Source organism: Thamnophis sirtalis, unplaced genomic scaffold (assembly GCF_051295495.1).
Source record: "Thamnophis sirtalis isolate CommonGarterSnake01/CBP01778 unplaced genomic scaffold, rThaSir2_p1.2 scaffold_6, whole genome shotgun sequence".
Classification (NCBI taxonomy): domain Eukaryota; kingdom Metazoa; phylum Chordata; class Lepidosauria; order Squamata; family Natricidae; genus Thamnophis; species Thamnophis sirtalis.
The window spans coordinates 77,897,514-77,907,434 of NW_028261386.1; positions in this window are offsets into that span (position 1 = coordinate 77,897,514).

Genomic DNA, 9,921 nt, shown 5'->3' on the forward strand with positions numbered 1-9,921 from the left:
GACCGAGTGGCTATTGATGCTGCCTCCCAAGAATGGTCCAGATATTCCATCTCTTAGACCAGGGGGTGAAGTTATACACCCCTCGGAGAGGGCCCGCAATTTGGGTGTCCTCCTGGACCCACAGCTGACGTTAGAACACCATCTGTCGGCTGTGACCAGGGGGCCCTTTGCCCAGATTCGCCTGGTGCACCAGTTGCAGCCCTACCTGGACCGGGAAGCTCTTCAAATGGTCACTCATGCCCTTGTCACCTCAAGACTGGATTACTGTAATGCTCTCTACATGGGGCTGCCCCTGAAGAGTGTTCGAAGACTACAGTTGGTCCAGAATGCAGCTGCGCGAGCGATAATGGGTGTACCTAGATACACCCATGTTACACCTATCCTCCGCGAGCTGCACTGGCTCCCCATTGGTCTTCGGACCCACTTCAAGGTGCTAGTCATTACTTTTAAAGCCCTACATGGTATTGGACCTGGCTACCTGAGAGACCGCCTCCTGCCATTCACCTCCCAACGACCAATAAGATCGCACAGGTTTGGCCTCCTCCGGGTGCCGTCGACCGGACAATGCCGGCTGGCGGCCCCCCGAGGGAGGGCCTTCTCTGTAGCTGCACCGGCCCTGTAGAACGATCTACCCGCAGAGATCCGGACCCTTACCACTCTCCCGGCCTTCCGTAAAGCGATTAAGACCTGGCTGTTCCGGCAGGCCTGGGGCTGTTGATTAATATCCAGCCCCACTTGACTGAATGAATGATGTACTAATTTTAAATATTGTATTTAAAATTTTTTTAAATGCTTTTATTTTGCTGTGAGCCGCCCAGAGTCCCAACGGGAGTGGGCGGCATACAAATTTTATTAAACTTAAACTTAAACCTAGCAGATTAACTGTGCAAGAAACTGTGAGAGATAGTTCCAATAAAGTGAGAAAGAAACAGCTTGAGGTAAGAGTGATCCACTGCAATAATCACATATGTTCAATGCTCTCACCACCCAAAGTATTGGCCCTCATATCTACTATAAATATGGTTTTTATTTTACAGCAATAACACTTTTATGGGGAAAGAACAAATTCAGGTTTCTAGATTCAGACCCTTCCTAGTTTTTTGAAGCATCACTAAGAGCCAGCTGCTAATTCCTTGCTCCTGTACCAAAACCAAGTGGCGCACACAGTACCAGAACCAGGTGACAGATGAACTAATCAAACCAGGTGGTGAACCACCTAGCTCACTGATGGGTTACAGCCAGCTCCGACTGTCACACAAATTCCATCTGGAATTGTAACAACAGTGGTGGCAAAAGCAACTTCAATCACCATTTTCTGACTCCTTCCTTTCTTTGCCTGACAAGTACGGTGTAAGTCCAGAAAGGTTTTTGATCTTCATAATTCAACACAAATTATATCTTTCGGGGACTCCTAACCCAAAACATAGAAACTGGAATACTTCATCATTGGATTTTCCAGACAGAGGCAGATCCTTAATGTTTCAGAAAAAAATCATGTGCCCTGCCTTCTACAATAATTTCATTTTTCATACCCCCTCCCTCCCTTTGCTTCCTTAATAAGTTTTAGCTGGATCCAGAAATATAGCGTTAATCCTTAGTCCTGAAATAGGAGTGTCTATTTCATTGTTCAGCCAACTCTTATTTTGCCTTAACTCTTTCTGTCACTGTCTGTTATACAGTGGCTCCCAAATTCTTATTTACTGATATTTTATATTTCCCCAGGCAGTTTGCAGGATTGCCAAGTTTATATGCTGCCAAGCTTGCACATCAATAAGTCTGACTCTGTTAAAATAACAATGTTACTTGGAGTTGCACTTTTGAAACACTATAATCAGGTATGCCTAGGTACTGCTTTTGGAAGAATGCCCGCTCCCTTGTTAAGAATTTTACTATATCACTTTTGGTATTGCATTATAAGGATAAAGCATTATATGCTGCAGATTCATAAAAATAATTATTCAAGTACCTAAAGTAACAGTAAAGTTACCTAAAATTTTGAAGGCAACTAATAATATAAAATGGCACATGGTGATGTAACTACTATAAATACAGTCATTCTAAGTGAGTTTACAAACATTTAAGACTTCTTAAAGTCTTAAGGGAATTGCAATATAAGGCTTTCTAGGTGCCTTATACTGCAACTCCCTTAAATCTCAGCCATGGGGTCCTTGGAATTTATGTGAATCAAAGTAAAATCTTGGCTGAATTATACTAGTACTTCCCTCTACTAGGTAAGGAAAAAATCCATAAATAGTGAGGCTCCAGTCACATCCAGGAGAGAATGTATGTGATGTTAATGTTAACTACTTTCATATTGTGTCCTATACCATGCTCAGTTACACACAAATGCAAACTAGAAATTACCTTTGAATTAAACTAGAGTTAAATGTTTGCAACAATAATATGCAGGTGCCTGATTATTAATTTCTCAAATGACAATTCTTTCTTAAGAACATCTGGCCATTTATTCAAGACATTATTGAGTGTTTGCTCTTGAGATCTCATTTATTAATAATTTGTTATAAATAGAAACCTAGAAATTATTGAGAGCTCAGCCGCAAACAAGTTTAATAAATTATTATAAATTTGCATTATTAAAGTTCAAGGGTGCAAATCCCACTACCCTTAAGTAGTGTACAATATTGGATGAATATATAGTAGCGTTCTAGGTTGCAATTCTACACATTCCAGCATACTATGGGATTTTCCTCAGAATAGATATGTATAAAATTATATCGTTAGAAAATAAATGCTGGTTTAATTGAAGATACTATTTTCCACATTACAGAAGTAGCAGAAGAGGTTGCTGCTTATCTTCAATTGAATTAAAAAAAGAAAAAGAAAAACAGCCAAAGGCAGACTCATAAGAAACTGGACAAAATATCCACTGTTTTTTCCATTTTGGAAATAATGGATTATATTATAGAGCTGAATTGAATTTTAATACTGGTTTTATTATGGTAGTCTGATCGTTGGTTTTATTTATATTTTTATTGTTCTGTGGGCTGTCCATAGCATACATGGGTAGCTGTAGAAATGGAATCAATGAAGAGAGAGACAGACAGACAGAGACAGAGAGGGATAATAAAGTCCATAAGTGTTCAGAGTGATTTAAAAATCATAAGACTTTTATAGTTTTTATAAAACCTACATCTTGTCTGGTATTTTCTGCATTATCATATTCATGTTGCAAGGTCTTTATGTGGCTATTGGACCAATGCCAGTTTATCACTCACTGAAAACACTGTGCGGAATCATCTGTGGGTTTTTGGTTTACTGCTATCATTATATTGATTACATTCTTTCACACTCTCTTTTCATTTAAATCCAAGGAAAATGATTAGTTCCAAACTAATATCATACAATCAGCAGTAGGTTCTCATAACCTAATCAGTTAGAAAGCAGGCCCAGAAATCAGGATTTAATTTTTCTACACTTCACTTAAGTACTCCACTCTTGGTGTGGAACCCAAGGTTTCAGCAGTGGTGTGGAAAATTTAGTACACCAACTGCATTCATTCCTACAGGTTCAGAACAAGCCATAACGGTATACGTTCTATTGGTATACTGTTCTGACCCCCCTCCGTACGGTGAGGCATGCCGACACAAGATTACTGCTAGACAATTTATTCACAGTAAATTAACACACCGACAAAACTTCGGCAGCAACCCAGACTTCCACAGATAAGAAATACACACAAGAGCTTCTCCAGCTTTAGTATATTAGTTGAATCTTGTAAACAGCCTCCTCCCAAAGTCTCTTCTTATATACTCTCTTGGGAGGAGCCTAATCACAACCACCTGGGCCCAATTATCTCCTTTGTCTCCTTAATTGCTGCCGGCGCTTATCCGCCCGTCTCTGCCGGGCGTCCAGGACCAATTCTCTCTGAACCTCATCACTGCTCAAGGGCCTGACGTCTTCACCACTGCTCCAGGACTGACGTCTGGGACACACTCCCTTTGGCTTTCACCGCTGCTCCATGCCTCAGGTGCATAAGAGCCAAGGTGGCGCAGTGGTTAAATGCAGCACTGCAGGCTACTGCTAGATCAGCAGTTCAGCGGTTCAAATCTCACCGGCTCAGGGTTGACTCAGCCTTCCATCCTTCCGAGGTGGGTAAAATGAGGACCCAGATTGTTGGGGGCAATATGCTGACTCTCTGTAAACCGCTTAGAGAGGGCTGAAAGCCCTATGAAGCGGTATATAAGTCTACTGCTATTGCTATTGCATCCTGGTGGCCAACCAGCCTCTCTGGTCCCTGCTCGGAGTCTGAACCCTGTCCAGGGTCCTCCACATCTTCCAGAGCCGACTCATAGGGTCCCTCGTTATCAGAGTCTGTTTGCAGCTCCAATGGCTCCTGCTGGGCCACAACAGTATATATACATGCTCTATACCAGGAATGTCAAACTCATGTCATCATGGCAGCATCATGTGACGCATCAGGACTTTTTCTCCCTTCGCTAAACCTGGAGGGGGCGAGGCCAGCACATGATGCATCGGGGCCATGGGCCGCGAGTTTGACACCCCTGCTCCATACAGTATAGCATTTGAAAATGTTTAGAATTCAGTGGTCCAGTTACAGTTACATTATTGACTGATGCCAGTTCTAGAGCTAATCCTTCTGCTTCAATGGATGCAATTACAAGTGTTCCAGGATTGGCTTATAGTCACTGTCTCAAACACTCACAGCCCTGGAAAACAGCCACACTTAAATCACTTTCAACCAAAACTGAGGCACAACCAGTTCTTTGGAATACACAGAGCTCCAGTGAATTTAAAGTAACAACAAAATTTTACTGGCTACAATATACATTTGCTTTTTTTTTTACATACACCCACACTCATGCACACTTACCTACAACCGTAGGTATGCGCATTGATCGATGATCTCTGGAGAGCCAGGGATGGAGGTCATGCCTCCATCCTGGTACTCCTTGACCTCTCTGCGGCTTTCGATACCATCAACCATGGTATCCTTCTGCGACGACTGCGGGAGGTGGGGGTGGGAGGCACTGTTTTACGGTGGTTCTCCTCTTACCTCTCGGACAGGTCGCAGTCGGTGTTGGTCGGAGGGCAGAGATCGACTCCTAGGCCCCTAACGTATGGGGTGCCGCAGGGTTCGGTCCTGTCCCCCCTCCTCTTTAATATCTACATGAAACCACTGGGTGAGATCATTCGACGGCACGGGATAAAATACCACCAGTATGTGGACGATACACAGCTGTCCACCCCGTGCCAACTCAATGAAGCGATTGACGTGATGTGCCAGGGCCTCGAGGCTGTTAGGGACTGGATGGGGGTTAACAAGCTTGTACTCAATCCAGATAAGACCGAGTGGCTGCTGTGCTTCCCTCCTACTAATTGGCCAAGTGTTCCACCTCTCAGGCTGGGGGGTCAAACAGTACGCCCCTCAGACAGGGTCCGCAATTTGAGAGTCCTCCTGGACCCACAGCTGACTTTTGAACACCATTTGTCGGCTGTGACCAGGGGGGCATTTGCCCAGGTTCGCCTGGTGCACCAGTTGCGTCCCTACCTGAACCGGGAGGCCCTCACAACAGTCACTCGTGCCCTTGTGACCTCCAGACTGGATTACTGCAACGTGCTCTACATGGGGCAGCCCTTGAAGAGTATTCGGCGACTTCAGCATGTCCAGAATGCAGCCGCGCGAGCGATCGTGGGTGCGCCTCGGTTCACCCACGTAACACCTATCCTCCGCGAGCTGCACTGGCTGCCTGTTGATCTCCGGGTACGCTTCAAGGTGCTAGTTGTCACCTACAAAGCCCTTCATGATATTGGACCTGGATACTTGAGAGACCGCCTACTGCCAATTACCTCCACTAGACCAATTAGATCCCACAGACTAGGTCTCCTCCGAATTCCATCCGCCGGCCAGTGTCGACTGGTGACTACCCGGAGGAGAGCCTTCTCTGTGGCTGCTCCGACCCTCTGGAACGAACTCCCCGTGGAGATTCGTACCCTCACCACCCTCCAGGCCTTCCGCATAGCCCTTAAAACCTGGCTGTTCCGATAGGCCTGGGGCTAAAGACTCGCTGCCCCACTCGAATGGTATGATTGTTGTGCTTTTAACTATGTATGGTTTTTATGTTTTTGTAACTCTGTTTGTATTTCCCCTCCCTTTTTGAGTTGTGAGCCGCCCTGAGTCCCTTCTGGGAAAAGGGTGGCATACAAATAAATTAAACTAACTAACTAACTAACCTTCTCAACTAGGCTGGCAGGCACCAACCAGAGGGATGGAAGCCTTCAAGTCTGGATCAAAAAAAGACTCACAGAATGGGTAGGCTTCTGGGCCCCTCTTATTCCTCCCTCCAAAGTCCTTGCTTTGGTCATTCACAAGATTGCCAGCCAGTCTTGCCTTGTTGATTTTCAAGTCTGGTAGATGTTGATGGAATTTGGGGAGGATTTTCCCAAGTGTTAGGCCCAACTTCTTTTGTCTGGGTTCAAGTGACATTTTTCCTTTGTTTCCTTAAGGGCTTAGTTCCTTCTTATCTACTCCTGAAGGAATCGTTTAGGCTTTTTGTCTTCTGCTTATGTGCCTGCTTCATTTTTAGTTATGGCAGCTTCGGCTTTCATTGTACACACCTATTTATGTTAGTTCAAAGTGGGGACAGGATGGGATAATTTTGAAATTCTTCAGACCTGTTCGTATTTATTATATGCTTTGATGTAAGTTTTGAAGAAATTTTGTACCATATAATCAGTCATCAAAATTTCTTCCTAACTTAGATCAAAGATTTTTTAAAAAATATAAGCATATCTGAATAATTTCAGTTATCCCATGCTGTCCTATGTCAAACCGCCTTTCATTATCCTTTCATTATTTTCAAAGGCCTGTTTGTAAGAGGTTGTTGCCTGTTTGGGTCTTCAAGGAACTCACATGTGAGAGTTGAATCTAGCAAGGACCTAAGACCAGACAAGATTGTTGTAAAAAAAGAGTGGGGGATGCAAATGCCTTTCAAATCCTTGTCTATAAAATAAGTGGCAAGAATTTCATTAACATATAAGGGTGGGAGAAAGAAACATAAACTTTAAACTGAATAAAGGGCTTGACTATTAGATTTGTCAGTAGCTTATCATCCTTATTGTGGGTTCTTGTGTTTACATTAAAACAACTAGTTCAGCAAGTGAAGTTATCCTGTGTTCCTGCTCCAGATCCAGCAGCCGTAATGGTAGCAGCAGTTACACTTCTTGCCTGACAAACATGATGTGTTTACCACCTTCTTTGCTCAATGTGATGTGAACATCTCACAAAGACCTGAGGATATTTCCATGTCATGAAGGATTTATAATTGGCCTCTTGATAGAGGAAGTGATAAAACTGACAATCCTTCTCCTGCTGCAGAACAACTCAAACCTGGACATGTCCATGCCCATTTTCTGATCTTCCAGAGGGCTAATTTTGATGACCTCATCAAACAGGGGACAGACAGCTGCTAAATGTGTCACCTGCAATAGGTGATGTGCTTTGCATGAGAACATTTCCTGGACTTCCAATTGCTAGCTAGGGATGTGGGCTGGAATTTTTTTTAAAAAAAAAGATTAACTGACTACTTTAAAGAGGAAATATTAAATGAAACAGGACCTCAGAGATTTTGTCCGCATTAATCCAATTCTGCTTAGGGATCAATAGAAGACTCAAAGAACTGCGGCAAAGTACATGCGAGAGAGGAAATACCGCTATTATAATTAATTTCTTTTTCTTCCTGCCCGTTCAGCAGAAGCTTCAAACATTGAATTTATGCAGCTAGGAGTCCCGTTTTCCTGCTCATTCCAGCATACGTGGAATTTCTCATCTTAATGCGGATTGTAGTGATTTGTTTTTTGGAAGGTGGGAGAGACAAGATTCTGCTTCCAATTCTCTGACTGCATCATAAACCTAGGACACAGATTCCTGGAAAATGCTGCTATGTTGTGTCAGAAGCAGAATTAGTTACCCTAAAAAAATTCTTGATGACAACTTGCAGAGAGCTTCATCCAATTATCTTTGTCCCCAAACAATTGGGGACTTTTTTTTTTGCTAACAAGTCTGGTTCCCTGCCATCTGCTCAGAGTCGCTTTGAACTGCAAGATGGGTGACAAACAACAACAATAATAATAATCCGCGTTGGTGTAGTGGTTAGAATGTAGAACTGCAGGCTACTTCTGCTGATCACTGGCTGCCAGCAGTTTGCCAGATTGAATCTCACCAGGCTCAAGGTTGACTCAGCCTTCCATCCTTCCGAGGTTGGTAAAATGAAGGCCCAGATTGTTGGGGACAATATGCTGACTCTGTAAACCGCTTTGGGAGGGCTGTACAGCCCTGTGAAGCGGTATATAAGTCTAAGTGCTATTGCTATTGCTATTGAATCGATTCAGGGTCCATTGCTATACGTTCCCGAACTCTGTTAACCCTTAGGGATCACTAACCTCATCCCCTCATTTCTGCACTGTCAAAATTGATGCAAAAAGCACCAATTTTTACCAATCTGGTGTGGAAAGTTATCATCCAGCCCTCTCCCAGAAAAATGAAATATCCTAGGAAATATTGAAAAGGCAGAATATTTCTCTGGATGTGAAAAGAAAGAAACAGTTTTAAAAGACAGAATAGTTGCCTGTAGCTTCCTGCCCATCCCCACTGGGCCATTGAGAAGGCCAGCTAGTCCCTTTTACATAATAAAGACTTCTCCACTGCAGCTGCAGGGGAAAGGAATGTTGAAACTTTACTCAACTGATCACATGGCATCTGAGAACTCATCCATACCTGGATTCAAAACACAGCCTAGAGAGTAGCCCCCGCATGGCCCCATGGGAGTCTGACAACCAATAAGAATACATTTCTTACACAGGAACAGGAAACAGAGAGGTGGGACTAAACAGGGTATAAAAAGCCTAGCAAGCCCCTCCTTCAGCCCTTCTCTTCTTCTCCACCAACATTGAAGCATGTGATCACCTTTTCTGTTCAGGGCTCAAGCCATGTGGCCCTGTCCAACAATAAACCACCTTTCCAAGCAGCCTCCATTTCTCCAGTGTCGTTTTCCCCACTTGGAGCTGAACCCAAAAGGACATTTCTTTCATCACTGGATTTGAGAGGAACTTAAATCAAGCTCATGTGACAGAGGGTCTGGAATAGTTGACATCCAGTATATGAGAAGTTTGGCTGTGACACTGTGCTATTCATCTTGTCTGGAATCTCAATCTTAAGATTTGTGGCTTCTATCTTTCATGGCTCATTTGATGTGTTTTTAATTAAATATTGCGATAAAATGCTGATCTACAGTAGTATGAGGATCCTGCTATCTTTAGTGAACACTTTAGGCAATTCTTTAACTTTGCCCATATAGAGCTAAGTTAGAAAAAAAAATGAATCTGTGATCTGCGTGTCTTGAATTATATTTTTTACATTTCCACAGGACATGAAACATTAGGGTTTCCTAATTTTAGGGTTTTCTAATTTTACTAAGTTTGTCCCTAATTTTGTTCTACTTGCTCAGTCACCTTATCAAGAAGAGGCTTCTTTAGATGGAATTTTGACGCTGAGCAAACATTTATCCTACTCGAACAGCTTTTACCTCTCTAAACCCATCCAACTTCCAATTTCTGTATTGTTACAATCCATGCCAGAATTTAGAGACAGCTTGCTCCGATGTGCATACTTATCTAGATGGCATGGCCATCTTCTGCTGGCTAAGCAGAACAATGATGTTTTTAGAAAGGAACTTTTAGCCATGGAAGATGCATTTCAAAGAGACTAAAAGTGTAGGTTTATCACCTACTAACAAACTCACAGACTGCCAACCTAAATGAGTACAAAGGTTTTTTTGTTTTAATTTTAAAAACCAACACCATATCCCCAGCCTGTGATGGCAAAATAGTATTTCACTCTAAAGGTTCCCTTCATTCTGCCCCCACCCCATACGGGGGTGGGTG